The sequence below is a fragment of the Sapajus apella genome, unplaced genomic scaffold, assembly GCF_009761245.1.
Source record: "Sapajus apella isolate SASKATOON/1434 unplaced genomic scaffold, GSC_monkey_1.0 scaffold1, whole genome shotgun sequence".
NCBI classification, from domain to species: domain Eukaryota; kingdom Metazoa; phylum Chordata; class Mammalia; order Primates; family Cebidae; genus Sapajus; species Sapajus apella.
In genome coordinates, this window is record NW_022436941.1 from 27,433,243 (window position 1) to 27,449,399 (window position 16,157).

At 39.8% G+C, this 16,157-nt stretch overlaps 1 protein-coding gene and 1 pseudogene across 1 annotated transcript in view; both read left to right on the plus strand.

Annotated features, from left to right (window-relative positions):
- The window catches only part of MCC (MCC regulator of WNT signaling pathway), a 460,067-nt gene that overhangs the window by 162,591 nt on the left and 281,319 nt on the right, over window positions 1-16,157 (plus strand). The gene's annotated exons all lie outside the window — the stretch shown is intronic.
- Window positions 7,315-7,944, plus strand: LOC116537041 (annotated as a pseudogene).

Below are 16,157 nucleotides of genomic sequence, written 5' to 3' on the forward strand. Positions count from 1 at the left end.
TCACTTCCATTTTGCTTTGCTTAAATTAAAAAGGAATGCTATTAAAATTAAAACTTGGTTTTAAATACACACACACACACACACACGCACAAACATCATATATGATCAAGTCAGTGGGTTGGGCTGAATGCTGTATCATTTGACAGATTTGCATGTCTCCTGGCAGGGAGCAGTTTGGTTTACTCTCTTTGATACAAAGCTAGCATGTGTAATAGAGTTTATTTGTTCAGAGCTGGGCATCAGGTGTAATAGAATTATGCATTGTGTTTATGTGACCCTGGCTTTTATATCTCGGTGATGTTCATTCATTCATTTTTCAGATATAAATTAAAAGTAGAGATTGCAGATTAGATGTGCCAGGGCTCATGTGGGCTATGTGAAATGTAGTTTCTCTCACTCTTGGAACTTATTGGATCATGACAGAAATATAAATTAATTCTAGGAGAATATTCAACCCTTACAAGAATTCATTTTCGTTAAGACATGGGTAGTTGGCTGTGCTAGCAGATGCGGCCTGCAAACTTATTTCTCATCTTTTTCTTGGTATTTGTTATGGGTATTTTAATTCAGTTAGTGCAAAGGGTCTTAAGCAATATTATCAAATTATAGCCTTTATAGCCTTTCAATTGTGAATATGACTTAGATAAGCAGATTTACCTACTTAATAAAACATATATCTCTTGAAGGTCTGCTTTGTACCCATTGGTTCTGGGCACTTTGAAATAAGAAATGACTCGATCATTCCAATCTTCTGCTGTCTTTGTTTTGAGACAGGGTGTTACTCTATTGCCCAGGCTGGAGCGCAGTGATGTGATCATGGCTCACTGCAGCCTCGACCTCCGGAGGCTCAGGTGACCCTCCCACCTCAGCCTTTTAAGTATCTGGGGCTGCAGATGTGCACTACCATGCTCAGCTAATTTTTTTTTTTTGATAGAGATAGGGTTGTACCATCTTGCCCACGGTGGTCTTGAACTCCTGAGCTCAAGCAATCCTCCTCCCTCAGCCTCCTGAAGTGCTGAGATTACAGGTGTGAGTCACCGTGTCTGGCCTGCTGTCATTTTTTTTTTCAAAAGGAGCATATGAAGAGCATTTGACCCTTCCGGTTGCTGCTGAAATTACTTAATTCAAACTTGACTTTCTATGTTGGCTGTATGCAGCAGAACTTGTATTAAGTTGAAGTATTTAAAATTGTCAATATTTTCTATTTTTGTTCTGTTAAAAGCATCAATTTCATATGGTTTAATAACTTATTGGGCGTCCACTAGATACATAACTGTATTCAGTATATGAAGAATATTCAAGTTCTAATAATAAAACAGGCAGTATCTTTGGGAAGAAAAGCTCACTGCCATGGATACTATTAGGAGTTTGGGGATTTCCTAGCAGCCATGAAGGTATAAAAGGAATTGAGCTCCAGAGATAAATTTGGGATTTATATTTAACATCTTCTAATCTTTACCTTAAAAACACCTCAGCCAATAATAAGGATTACAAACTTTATTTGCAGAGAACGTGAATACTGAATAGAGTTTATAATGTATTTCATCATAAAACAGTTTCTTATTTACTGATGGAGAGCAAAGCTTGTTGGCAGATTAACTCTACAAATCAAGAGAAGATGAGAATCAAAGACCAGAATCCAGGATAATGAGCAAAACTATTTGAAGAGCACCAAGACCTGTCTTGCTAAACTTTTGAACTGACTTCCCAAAGTGAACGTTATGACCCAATGGAGGCTGGGTGCAGTGGCTCACGCCTGTAATCCCAGCCCTTTAGGAGGCCGAGGTAGGTGGGTCACCTGAGGTCAGAAGTTCAAGACCTGCCTGGCCCACATGGTGAAACCCTGTCTCTACTAAAAATACAAAAATTAGCTGGGAGTAGTGGAATGAGCCTGCAGTCCCAGCTGTTCGGGAAGCTGAAGCAGGAGAATTGCTTGAATTTGGAAGCCAGAGGTTACAGTGAGCCAAGATCGTGCCACTGCACTCCAGCCTGGGTAATATAAGACTCCATCTCAAAAAAAAAAAAAAAAAAATGACCCAGTGGGGTCAAAGGTGGAGAGTTCAGGGTTCCCCTGAGACTCTTTCTTAGTCCATGTCACCATGAACACTCAGCAATACCCAGACTGTCTGGCTGCATGCTGTGTGGACTTGAGCAAAGGCAGTTCTTTCAGTGAAGCTGCTGGCACTAACAGCACTTACATGCCCTTTCCTAATTTTTGAACAACTCAGGACCTGCAGGGAAATGGAATTCCCATAAAAATCTTTAAAACTGAAAGATACAGTCATCCAAACTTCACTCCCAAATCCATCCAAACTGTAATCAGAAAAATGAGCTCTTATTTGCATATTCTATCATTTTAAAAGGCCAATTAAAGGAAAAATGAAGCCCCATGGTTTTTAAATTATATTCTATCATTTTGCCTAGGAAATGTCAGATTTCTATACAGGCCTCCTTGGGAGCTTTGAGAGAATCTGGAATATCTGTTTTGAATTGTAGATACCTGCTAAGTGCAGTGGCTCACACCAAAGTAATCCCACCACTTTGGGAAGCTGAAGCCAGAGGATTGCTTAAGCCTAGGAGTTCAAGACCAACCTGGGCAACATAGTGAGATCATGTCTCTGCAAAAAATAGAAACAATTAGCCAGGCATGGTGGCCTGCATCTGTGGTTCCAGCTACTTGGGAGGCTGAGGCAGGAGGATCACTTGAACCCAGGAGGCCAAGGCTGCAGTGACTGCAGTGTGATTGCTCCACTCCAGCCTGGGCAACAGAGCAAGACCCTGTCTCAGAAAAAAAAAAAAAAGAAAGAAAAAAAAAAGAAAAGAAAAGAAAAGAAAGAAAGAAAAGAAAAAGAAAATGGCAGATTATTATACAGGTACCCCTGGGAGCTTTGAGAGAATATGAAATATCTATTTAGAATTGTAAATATCTTTCTAGACTCCGAAGTCTTCCACCAGATGATGCACAAAGAACATCCCTAGTAAATAGGAACCCAAGAAAATAGCTGACTGCCAATAGTGATCTGTACTCCTGGATTAGGAGATGGATTTCGTAGAACGTGCCCCAGATCTCTTTTCCTTGTATGCTCCCCATTGCCAGCATAACTCCAATCCTCCTTCCTCCTCAACCACCACTATCAGATATGACAGGAACTCTCAGGCCAGAATAGGAGCCATAATTTCCTCAAGCTCATTTTACTCTCATTGAGTGCAGTTTGACCCTCACAGAACAGGATGTTCTTTCTCTACACTTTTAAAGCACATTCGTCATCTTTCTCTGGGTTAACAAGGAAGTCTCTTTTTTGTGTGTCTATCTTTCCCACTAGACTGTGAGCTTAACAAGAGCAGGAATCTTGTCTTTGACACTCTCGAGTGCCAATCAGATTGCTTGACACAGGTTCATTCATTTAATCTCTGACTCATTTATTTATTGCCAATTGGAACCTCTCAATAAATGTGCGTTGACTAAATGGATGAATAAATTAATACCTTTTTTTCCGAACTAGATTGTGAAATTCATGGGCAAATTTCTTCAATATGAGAAACTCCCTGCCCATTTTACAGCAAAGTAAGCATGTGAGAAAAACAACTTATATACATTTTAAAACCATTCAGTAGTTCTCATAGTTCTTTAGATCAAGTCCTTAAACCCTTCACATCATCTACAAAGCATTTCATTTGTTCCAATCACTGCCTATCATTCCAGCCTCCTTTCTTTGCATCCTCTTGATCTCCATTCTCCAGCTGCATTGGCCTTATAGATAACTCAGCATCTGTACTCCTTCTCTACAGGACCTTTGTACTTGAAGTTGCTGTGACTTGAACACCTCTTTCCTCTACCCTTCACCTAGTTAACTTCTGCATATCTTCCAGATCTTAGCTCAGACATCTCTTCCTTAAAGAAATGTTCCTTAACCTTCCTCCCCACTAGTCTAGGTCAACTCTATCTCTTATAGGCATTCATATTTCTGTATTCCCTGTCATTCAGAGAACACATTGCAGTTTTATAGGGTTTTTGTTTGCTTTGGTTTTTTTTTTTGACAGAGTTCGCTCTGTTGCCCAGGTTGAAATGCAGTGGTGTGATCTCCGCTCACTGCAACCTCTGCCTCCCGGGTTCAAGTGATTCTCCTGCCTCAGTCTCCCGAGTAGCTGGGACCACAGGTGTGTGCCTCCATGCCCAGATAATTTTTGTATTTTTAGTAGAGACAGGGTTTAACCATGTTGCCCAGGCTGGTCTTGAACTCCTGACCTCAGGTGATTTGCCCACCTTGGCTTCGCAAAGTGCTGGGATTACAGGCGTGAGCCACCACATCCGGCCAGTTTTTTGTGTGTGCATGTGCTTTTTTTTTTTTTATGATTAAGCAATGTGTCAATCATCTGTTGCCACAATAATGTTGTTTAATTTTTTAAAACTACAAAATATCAGTGACATTCAGCAATAAGTCTTTGCTCATGTATTTGGGGTCAGTTGCAGGTTGGTAGGGCAACTGTAAAGCCTGGACTCACTCATGTATCTGGAGATAAGCTGGCTTCCTGGTTGATCTAGCCAGACCTTGGTTTGGGTAACTGGAGCAACTGCTGCACATGTTTCTCATCCTCCAGAAGGCTATCCCGGGCATGCACTCATGTTAGTGGCAGATGTGTAAGAGGAAATATGAAAGGCTCCTGGAGGAGGCACAGGCATACCATTAATTCTATCTTATTCTGTTGGCCAAAGTTAGTCGTATGGACAAGTCCAGAGTCAAGAGTGGGAGGGCACTACAAAGTTGCAGGCAAAGGACACATTTACAGGGATAGGTGAAGTATGGGGCCATCTCTGCATTCTACTGCAAACTGACTCTAAGTTCAACCCTAGGTAATGATGGTGTACCTTTTTACATTTTTTTAGAGACAAGTTTTGTTCTATTACCCAAACTGGAGTGCAGTGGCTTGATCACAGCTCACTGTAACCATGAACTCCTATGTCCAAGTGATCCTCACTCCTCAGCCTCTCAAAATACTGAGATTTATAGGCATGAGCCACTGTGTCCAGCTGGTGGACTTATTTTTAATTGCTATTATAGCTCTAGTACCCAACAAGATACTTGACACATAGTGGTTGTTAAGTATTTTTTTTAATGAAGGAAGGATGGAATACGAAAAACCATTAATTTAATACAGTTGTCTCAACAATCCAGAGAAATGTTCACTTTTGAAGGAGGTTCCTACCTTAATAAAGATAAAAGAAATTATTCCAAAACTGTTATCCATTTTGTGTTTTTCAAATTCCCAAATTCTCCCAAATAATAGCTGTTTGCATTTCAGAGTTAGCTTTTATTTCCCATGTGATACATTTCCCTCTCTATCACTAGTGACAGTAGTGGAAGGTGTTTGAAAAAATAACTTTAAATGAAAAGAGTGAGACATGAACTATGTGAAGAAACAGAACAAAAATTTAATATTTTGGATATGAGGAAAAAATCAGTAGTTTTCATTAGTTTGGACAAAGGTCTTAGCAAGCTTTCTCACATGCCATAGGCTTTATCTTCATTCATTTGCGCTGCTGTAACAGAATACCACAGACTAGGTGATTTATAAAGAACAGAACTTTATTTCTCACAGTTCTGGAGACTGGGAAGTTCAAAATCAAGGCACTGAAGGATCGGTATCTGGTGAGGGCTGTACTCTGCTTCTAAGTTGGCACCCTTGTTGCTGTGTCCTCTGGAGGGGAGGAACACTATATCCTCACATGGTGGAAAAAGCAGAAGAGCAAGAGAGCACTCCATTCAACCTCAAGTCCTTCTGTAAGGATGTTAATCTCATTATGAGACTGGAGCCTTCCCAAAGGCCACACCTCTTAATGCTGCCCCATTGTGGGCTAAGTTTCAATATGAATTGTGAAGGGGACACCTTCATTCAAACCATAGCAGGCTTCCACAAAACAGGTTCTGAAGGGCCAAGAGTATACTGCTGGTGCCTTTAAATAGTGTATTCCTTATCATTGGGAAAATAAGCTAAGTATTTCGGAGCCTGGTTAGTTCTAGATTATAAAATTCTAAAAGATTGATAATGGTATGAAACACGGAAGGGAAGGAGGAGGGAAGGAAGGAAGGAAGGAGGGAAGAAGGGTGAGAGGGAGGGAGGAAGAAGGAAGGAGAAAGGAAAGAAATGAAATGTATTGTTAAGAATGTGTAACAGACCATTCAATCCAGCAATACTGATACTGGGTATCTACTCAAAGAAAAAGATGTTATTATATACAAAGGATACCTACATTCATATGTTTATTCCAGCACAATTTACAATCACAAAGATATGGAATAAACCTAAGTGCCCATCAACAGATGGGTGGATAAAGAAAACATGTGTGTGTATATATATGTAAATATAATGGAATACTATTCAGCCATTGGAAAAAACAATGAAATACTGTCTTTGTGGCAACTTGGATGGAACTGGAAGCCATTGTCCTAAGGGAAGTAACTCAGGAATAGAAAACCAAATGCCACATGTTCTCACTTATAAATGCGAGCTAAGCTATGGGTATGTAGACAAAGTGGTACATGCATGGGTATGCAAAGGCATGCAGAGTGGACACTGGAGACTTAGTGGGGGAGGGTGGGAGAGGAACATGGGATAAAAAATTACCTATTGGCTACAGTGTACACTATTTGAGTGATGGGTACACTAAAAGCCCAGACTCCACCATTATACAGTTTATCCATGTAACCAAAAACCACTTGTACCCCTAAAGCTACTGAAATTAAAAAAAAAATGTATAACAGTAAATGAGTTTCATATTCAGAGAGCAGCAAAGGAGTTAGGGGGTGTTGATTCAAATTCTGTTAGGAAATTCTATAAGAGCATGATAATAGTTTAGTTGGACAACATAATTGAGTATCTTTGATAAAAAAATTTGTTCCTTGACTCTGGCTTCATTTTAAAAATACCTCTTTTCTCCAGGAATAATATTCAAAATACTTGTCAATGGGGACTAGCCATAGCAATGGAGGAAGGTTTTAGAAACCCTGATTGTGAAAAATCAAAATGGTAGTCTTTTTCCTTCCCTCCCTCCCTCCCTCCCTCCCTTCCTTCCTTCTTTCTTTTTATTTTTTATTATTTTTGGCAGGGTCTTAGGGCCTTGCTCTGTCTCCCAGGCTGGAGTACCATGGCAAATCATGGCTCAAGTCAGCCATGGACTCAAGCAATCCTTCCACCTCAGCCTCCTGAGTAGTTGGGACTATAGGTGTGCACCACCATGCCTGGATAATTTTTGTTAAATATTCTGTAGAGACTAGGGTCTCCCTATATTGCCCAGACTGGTCTGTAACTCTTGGGCTCAAGTCATCCTCCCACCTTGGCCTCCCAAAGTAATGGGATTATAGGCATGAGCCACTATGCTTAGCCCAAAGTGTTAGTCTTGTGGTTGCTAAACTGTAAAAAGGACTAGGGAGTTTTAGACATGAGGAAGGAGTGAGCACTTTGGTTTGGGGCAGTAGTCATGTACCAGCTGGATAAGAATTGTTTCCTGAGTGTGAAGAAGAAGAGGCGAGAGCGACCCCGGGACAGCCAAAGCCCACACACCGCTGCATCCTGTGCCCAGCACCTACGTCCTCCTGCCACGCCCAAGAGAAGAGCTGAAGGGGATGCTAAAGGAGATAAAGCCAAGGTGAAGGATGAACCACAGAGAAGAACCATGAGACTGTCTCCTAACCCTGCTCCTCCAAAGCCAGAGCCCAAGCCTAAAAAGATACCTGCAAAGGAGGGAGAGAAGGTACCCAAAGGGGAAGAGGGAAAAGCTGATGCTGGCAAGGAGGGGAATAACCCTGCAGAAAATGGAGATGCCAAAAGAGACCAGGCACAGAAAGCTGAAGGTGCTGGAGATGCCAAGTGAAGTGTGTGCATTTTTGATAACTGTGTACTTCTGGTGACTGTACAGTTTGAAATACTATTTTTATCAAGTTTTATTAAAATGCAGAATTTTGTTTTAATTTTTTTTTTAGGCTATGTTGTCAGCACACAGAACACTTCATTGTTGTTTTTTGGGAGAGGGACATAATGTCACCAATACAATGTCTCTGAAGCTGGACTGATGTGAGGAAAACACCTTTCCCTTCTAGTTTTGAGAGACTTCCTCTCTTGGCTCCCAGGAGCAGGGATTCCCTGACTTTGACACACATGGCCACCTTGGCACAAAAGCCTTGTGGTATGGAAAAACAAATTCGTTTTTATGTCCTCTTCTCCATTTTTCAGCATAGACTTAACTCCCTTAAGCTCAGACATCTGTTGGGACCTGACCCCCAGTCATTGGCTACCAGTGTGTCTGGCAATCCGGACTTTCCAGTGATGCCACTGAGATGGCACTTGTCAAAAGAGTAGTGGTTCCATTTCTAGATTGTGGATCTTCAGATAAATTCTGCCATTTTAATTTCACTTTCTGAATGTCAGGGTCAGCTTGTGAAAAGTTGTTAAACAACATGCTAAATGTGAAATGTCAACCCTCACTCTAAACTTCCCCTGTTTAGAGCATCAGATGACGACTTTACTGGGTTTCATAGTGGCTCTCTGATTTTTGGTAGTCCATTGAAAAGAGAGTTTGAAAGTTGTTGTATACTGTTAACGATTGTCTGCCCATGTCTTGCCTGGAATACCATGATTGTTTATGGAAAGTATCTTCAATAAATCTGGATATACTTTGGCTTGGAAAAAAAAAAAGAATTGTTTCCTATTATTTTCTAATACTGATACAGTCATACCAGCCCTGTTTTTCTCTTTAATTAATTGAATTGAGCATCATACAGCTCACTTTTCAATGAAGCTATCAAGGCAAGAGTGCTGAAGGACTGCAGAGAACAGAAAGGTTAACGACAGGACAAGAGTTAAAGAGTGGTTAAGAAAGAGTTAGAGAGGCATCAAGGAGTTGTTAAGATTTAGACAGGCAGCAGCCTGGGCAACATGGCATGACCCTGTCTGTACAATATATAAAAAAAATTAGCACGGTGGTGCACATCTGTAGTCTCAGCTAATGGGGAGGCTCATGGGAGGATTGCTTGAGCCTGAGATATTGAGTCTGCAGTAAGCCATGATTGTGCCACTGCACACCAGCCTAGATGACAGAGCAAGACTATGTCTTTAAAACAACAACAACAACAACAACAATTTAGGCAAATGGAGCTAACATTCTAGGCAGGAGAAAGAGAAACAGGAAAAGACATTAATGGGGGAATGAGTTTGATAATTGTAAAGATAGTAAGAAGACACCTTGACTTCCATTTAAATGGAAGGAATGTTTTCCGGTCAAGTAGTGAGGGATAAAATTCATTGAAGAAAAAGGGGCATCAACAAAAAACCTACAGCTAACATCATTTTCAATGGTAAAAGAATGGATGCCTCCCCACCACCCTGCCAAGAGCAGCACAAGACAAAGATGTCTGCTCTTTCCATTTCTATTCAACATCTGTCCTAGCTAGAGATCCTAGCTAGGACAGCTAAATAAGAAAAAGAAATAAAAGACATTTAGGTTGTAAAGGAAGAAGTAGAAAATATCTCTATTTGCAAATGACATTATCTTGTACATAGAAAATTCCAAGAAATCCACCAAAAGGTTAGAACTAATGAATGAGTTCAGCAAGATTGCAAGATACAAGATCAATATACAAAAATCAATTTCAATTCTGTACATTAGCATAAACAATCTAAAAATGTAAATAAGTAAAACATTTAATTTACAATAGATTAAAAAAGAATAAAATACTTAGGAATAAATTTAACAAGATAAGTACAAGATTTATACATGGAAAATACAAAATGCCATTGAAAAGAATCAAAGCAAACCTAAGTAAATGAAAAGACCCCTATGTTCATGAATTGGAAGACCTAATATTATTAAAATATAAATATTCCCAAACTGATCTACAGGTTCAATGCATGCCTATCAAAATTTCATCTGGCTACTTTGCACAATAACAAGCAGATCCTAAAATTCATTGAAATGCAAGGGACTCAGAAGACCCCAAGCAACCCTGAAAAAGAACAAAGTTGGAGGACTCAACATACTTTCTGATTTTACAACTTTTCATGAAACTCCAATAACCAAGATGTGTAGGACTAGCATAAGGATGGACATACTAATAAATGGGAGTAGGACTGTGGAGAAGAGAAAGGCTAATGTCAGGACAAGAGTTAAGATTTAGACAGGCAGCAGCCTGGGCAACATGGCAAGACTCTTGTCTTTATTTAGTCCAGAAGCAAACCTTTGTATTTATGGCTAACTGGTTTTTGACAAGGGTACAAAGATTATTCAGTGGGAGGAAAGAATACTTTTTTTCAATAAAAATGTTGGGACAACTGGATAACAATAAAAAGAATGAAGTTGGACCTTTATATCACATGAAATAAAAAATTAACACAAAACGTGTCATTAACCTCAACTTAAGAAATAAAACTAAAAAAATTATTAGAGTAAAACAATAAGAGTAAATCTTTGTGGCCTTTCATTTATTAAATATGGCACCAAAAGCATAAGCAATAAAATAAGACATAGATAAATTGGACCTCATTAAATCAAAAATTTTGGTGTTTCAAAGGACTCTACCAAGAACAGGAAAAGACAGTTCACAAAATGGGAGAGAATATTTGCAAATTTATATCTGAGTAAGGTCTAATCTCCAGAGTATATAAAGAACTCTTAAAATTAAACAATAGAAAGACAACCCAATTTAAAAATGGGCAAAAGATTTGAATAAACATTTCTCTAGAGAAGATATACAAATGACATTCAAACACATGAGAAGATGTTCAACACTATCAGTCTTTAGAGTAATGCAAATCAAAACCACACATAGGAAGAATAAAGATGTAGAGAAACTGAAACTCTCATACTTTGCTGGTGGGAATGTGAAATGGTGCAGCCATTTTGTAAAATATAGTAATTTGGTAGTTCCTTAAAATGTTAAACATGGCTGGGCGCAGTGGCTCAGGCCTGTAATCCCAGCATTTTCAAGGCTGTGGCGGGTGGATCATGAGGTCAAGAGATCAAGACCACCCTGGTCAACATGGTAACACCCCTTCTCTACTAAAAATACAAAAAAAAATTAGCTGGGCATGGTGGCGGACGCCGGTAATCCCAGCTACTTGGGAGGCTGAGGCAGGAGAATCACTTGTACCTGGGAGGCAGAGGTTGTAGTGAGCTGAGATTGTGCCATTTTACTCCCGAGACACTGTCTCATACAAAAAAAAGTAAAACATAAAATTGCCCTATTACCAAGCAATTCCATTCTTAGATATATAGCCAAGAGAATTGAAAACATATGTCTGTATTAAAAACTTGCTCACAAATGTTCCTAGAAACATTATTCATAATAGTCGAAAACTGGAAACAACAAAAATATCCATTAATTGATGAATGCATAACCAAAATATGGTAAACCCATACAGTGGTATATTATTTGGCAATGAAAATAAATGAAGCATTAATACGTACACAACATGCACAAAACTTGAAAACAGGCTAAGTGAAAGAAGCCATATACAAGGAGCCACACATTGTCTTACTCTATTTATATGGAGTGTCCTGAATAGGTAAATCCATAGAGACACAAAGTAGACATGTGCTTTCTAGGGCTGGAGGAGGGATACATACAGAGTGACTGCTAATGATATGGATTTCATTTTGGGGGTGATGAAAATGTTCTAAATAAGATTGTGGTGATGGTTGTACAACTCTGTGAATATACTGAAAACCACTAAATTATCTTAAAAGGTCAATTTTTTTTATATATAGAGTTTTGCTCTTGTCCCCCCAGACTGGAGTGCAGTGGAGTGATCTTGGCTCACTGCAACCTCCTTCTCCCAGGTTCAACCGCTTCTGCCTCAGCTTCCCAAAGTAGCTGGGATTATAGGTGTGTGCCACCAAGCCCAGCTAATTTTCTGTATTTTTTTTTAGTAGAGATGAGTTTTCACCGTGTTGGGCAGGCTGGTCTTGAACTCCTGACCTCAGGTGATCCACTTACCTTGGCCTCCCAAAGTGCTGGGATTACAGGCATGAGCCACCATGCCCAGCCAAAAAAGGTAAATTTTATGATATGTGGATTATCGGTTAATAAAACATAAAATGTAACTTGTAGAATGACATGATGGAAAACTGTACTTTGGAGAAAAATCACTGTGCTAGAGTAAGCGAAATGTTTCGGAGTCATATTATTAAGTTATAGTAACCAAAATGTAAGGTGACAAGGCCTGGGAAAGGTGCTGCTAAGCAGTAAAAGTGGAGAGCAAGTGGGAAAGAAAGGGCTAAATGACTGGAAGAGAAGATGAAGGAAGGGGAACTGAAAATGACTCCAAACTTATTAGACTGGAAACTATGATTCCATTTACTGACATTTGTAAGCTGCAATTAAAGCTGGTTTTTGGTGGGAGGTGACAAATTCCATTTTAAACATGTTTTTATAGTGATGACAGTACTTAGCAAGAGTGTCTGGTAGTCACATAAAGAATATTAACTGGAGCACAGGTAAGAGTGTCTGGAGATGCCAAATTAAGAGCATTTGCTTAGAAGGGGAAGTTTGAGCTCGTGATAATCGTGCAAAACAACTGCGGATGGCTTGGAGAGGGAAGTTGACTTATCAAGATAGGCAGGAGCCCATTCTTCATGCCTCAGCATGAAGTTCTTTCTCTGTAGGAAATTCCTACCATAGCAGTCCATCCCTGGGCACTTCATGAACTCAAAGGCTGGAAAGGTGGCTTTCCCTGCCTGTACCTCAGACCTTCCTTCACCCCTCAACTTCATACAATACCAAGTTAACTGACTCCATCATCATTAAGTATATGAGGCATTATATTATACTGATTTTTTTTTTGCCCCTTTTTGGTAGCTGCTATAACATTCTAGCTAAAAGATAGCAATGGAATGATGCTGTTTTAGCCCAAAGAGCTCCAGAAATAACAGTGGCAGGCATTTGGAATTCATTTAATTTAAGCATGTTCTCCAAATTTTACTAGATCTACTTTTATGCATCTATTGAATATACGTTTTTTGTTTTCCTCTCCAGGAAATTGAGAGTATATAGAGATAACTTTTTTTTTTTTTTGAGACAGAGTCTGGAGTAAAATGGTGCAATCTCGGCTCACTGCAACCTCTGCTTCCCAGGTTCAAGTGATTCTCCTGCCTCAGCCTCTGGAGTAGCTGGTACTTCTGGGAGGACTTAAAACTTTTTTTTTTTTTTTAACTTCCTTGGATTTCCAAATCCTTAATCTCCACTGATTAATTTTCTTTTCTTTTTCTTTTCCTTTTGTTTTTTTTTTTTTTTTGGACATGGAGTCTCACTCTGTCGCCCAGGTTGGAGTGCAGTGGCATGATCTCGGCTCACTGCAACCTCTGCCTCCTGGGTTCAAGTGATTCTCCTGCTTCAGCCTCTAGAGCAGCTGGGACTACAGGCACGTGCCACCATGCCCAGCTAATTTTTATATTTTTAGGAAAGACAGGGTTTCACCATCTTGGCCAGGATGGTCTCGATCTCTTCACCTCATGATCCACCCGCATCAGCCTCCCAAAGTGCTGGGATAACAGGTGCGAGCCACCGCACCTGGTCCCCTAATTTTCTTTTCCATAGAAAATGTGATACAGTTTAAAGAAATTTGGAGAACAGATGAGTAAAAATTTTTGGAAGATACTCTGAATATTGTCAATGACACATACTAAGTTTTAGGCTCAAAAATATCTAATTAGTGAAGGGGTTTTTGACGCATCACATGATGCTTGCATAAAGTAGACAATCTCAAATCATTATCAAATCCCCACTGATAATGTCGGAGATATTGATGCCAAATGATTGTGGGTTATTAGAATGCCTAGGCTGGGTGTGAAGCAGTCCATAAATGTAACTAATGAGACAAACACCACAGGGGTGCTTTCTTTGCTTGAGTTATATTGGCAGTTGGAGAAGGTTGGGTTTTGTTTATTTTTTCTGTATGAGAGATGTAATCTGGAAATAGTCTTCAAGTACTTCTTTTCTTACCCAGTTTTAAACATAGACTAACCAAATTATCTACTGCATCCCAACTATTTTTTAGCAGTAAGTCACTGAGTCTAAAGCAGTGTAGCTGAGTTCGTGAACAATAAGGTGAAGACCTGGCCATGATGGGGCAGACTTCAGTAAGCAGTTTCAGGAGGGGTCTACCATGCTAACCGCCCAGATTCTCTAATCCTAGCCAAGGTGCTCCTACTGACTTGACTAAAGGGACATAGTAAAGGGAGAAAAGCTCAGAAGTAGAAGTAGAGACCATGGTTCAAGATCTCATTCTCATAATTTACTAGTAGTGAGGCTTTGGGCAGCATGTTTCCCAAAAGTTATCTCCAGGCCAGGTGTGTTGGCCCATGCCCGTAAACCTAGCACTTTGGGAGGCTGGGCTGTCTCTACTAAAGATACAAACAAGTTAGCTGGGTATGGTGGCTGGCTCCTGTGATCCCAGCTACTCCAGAGGCTGAGGCAGGAGAATCACTTGAACCTGGGAAGCAGAGGTTGCAGTGAGCCGAGATTGCACCATTTTACTCCAGACTCTGTCTCAAAAAAAAAAAAGTTATCTCTATATACTCTCTCAGTGTTTTCACTTCCTACACACCATTCAATCCACACTCATCTAATTTCTATCACCACCACTTAATGACATTGATTCTCTCAAGGTCACTAGTAATCTTTAAAGCCAGATGACACTTCTTCATTGTCAGCTTTCTTAAACTCTCAGCAGCATCCCAGACAGGTTACCGCTGTCCTTCTTAAAACATGACACAGTTTTTAGTTTTTCTGTTCTTCTCTGGATGTTCTTTCTTGATCTTTCTTATGATTCTATTCACAGAAATTTATTAGCTGCAATTAAAGTTGGTTTTGGAGGAAGGTAATTCCTATCCAACCTGAAAATACTAAGCATCTCAAGGATAAGTCCTGGGACTGCATTATGTTTTACTCACTGTCTCCCTTGGTGACCTCATATGTTCTCATTACTTTCAACATCAACTACAATCTATATGCCAGTAAGTTTCAAATCATCGCCATATGCTAGAGTCTCTCATGAACCCAAGATACATATATGCAACTGCTATTGACATCCCCTTAGATGTCAAATAGGAATGTCAGATAATGAAACACTTGATTTTCTCTGCCAAACCTGGTTCTTCCCCACACCAACCAAAAAACTGGTAGTCTTCCTTGATTCCTATCTTTCTCTCATTACCTGTATCCAATCATTCACTGAATCCTGGTTAGTTTTATCTAAAAAATACATCTCAAGTCCATTTCACACCATCTTCATTGATTTCACCAAGTTTCAAGCCACAAGCATCCTCTTACCTGGACCACTGCAATAGCCTGTAACAGGTTGCCTTGCCTTACTTTAATGGCACTTCAACCCATTTTTTACACAGAAGAAAGAGTTATCTTGTGTTATTGATTTTGAAGATTTGTAAACATACAACTGGACAGAGTAGCATGAATTCCCACATTCCCACGTACTTATCACCGAGCTGTAACAGTTATCAATTCATCCATTACAGTTTGTTTCATCAATAACTCCATCTTCCTGTCTCCTCTAGTACTTTGATGTGAATCCCAAACATCATGTCATTTTACCCCTAAATTTTTTTTTTTTTGAGATGGAGTCTTGCTCTGTCACCCAGGCTGGAGTACAATGGTGTGGCCTTGGCTTACCCAAACATCATGTCATTTTACTCCTAATTTTTTTTAGCTGGAGTCTTGCTCTATCACCCAGGCTGTACAATGGTGTGGTCCCGGCTCACTGCAACCTCCGCCTCCCAGGTTCAAACGATTCTTCCGCCTCAGACTCCCAAGTAGCTGGGACTACAGGTGCCCGCCACCACACCTGGCTTATTTTGGCATTTTTAGTAGAGACGGGGTTTCACTATGTTGGCCACGCTGGTCTGAACTCCTGACCTTGTGATCCGCCACCTTGGCCTCCTAAAGTGCTGGGATTACAGATGTGGGCCACTGCACCCGGTCACCCCTAAATATTTTAATATATATCTCTAAAATATAAGGATTCTTTTTCTTTAAATGTAACCACAAGACCATTAACACATCTAAAATATTAATAATTTCTAAACATCATGAAATATCCAAAAAGTATATTTCTGAATACCATATAAATGTGTAATTGTCATGATTCATAAT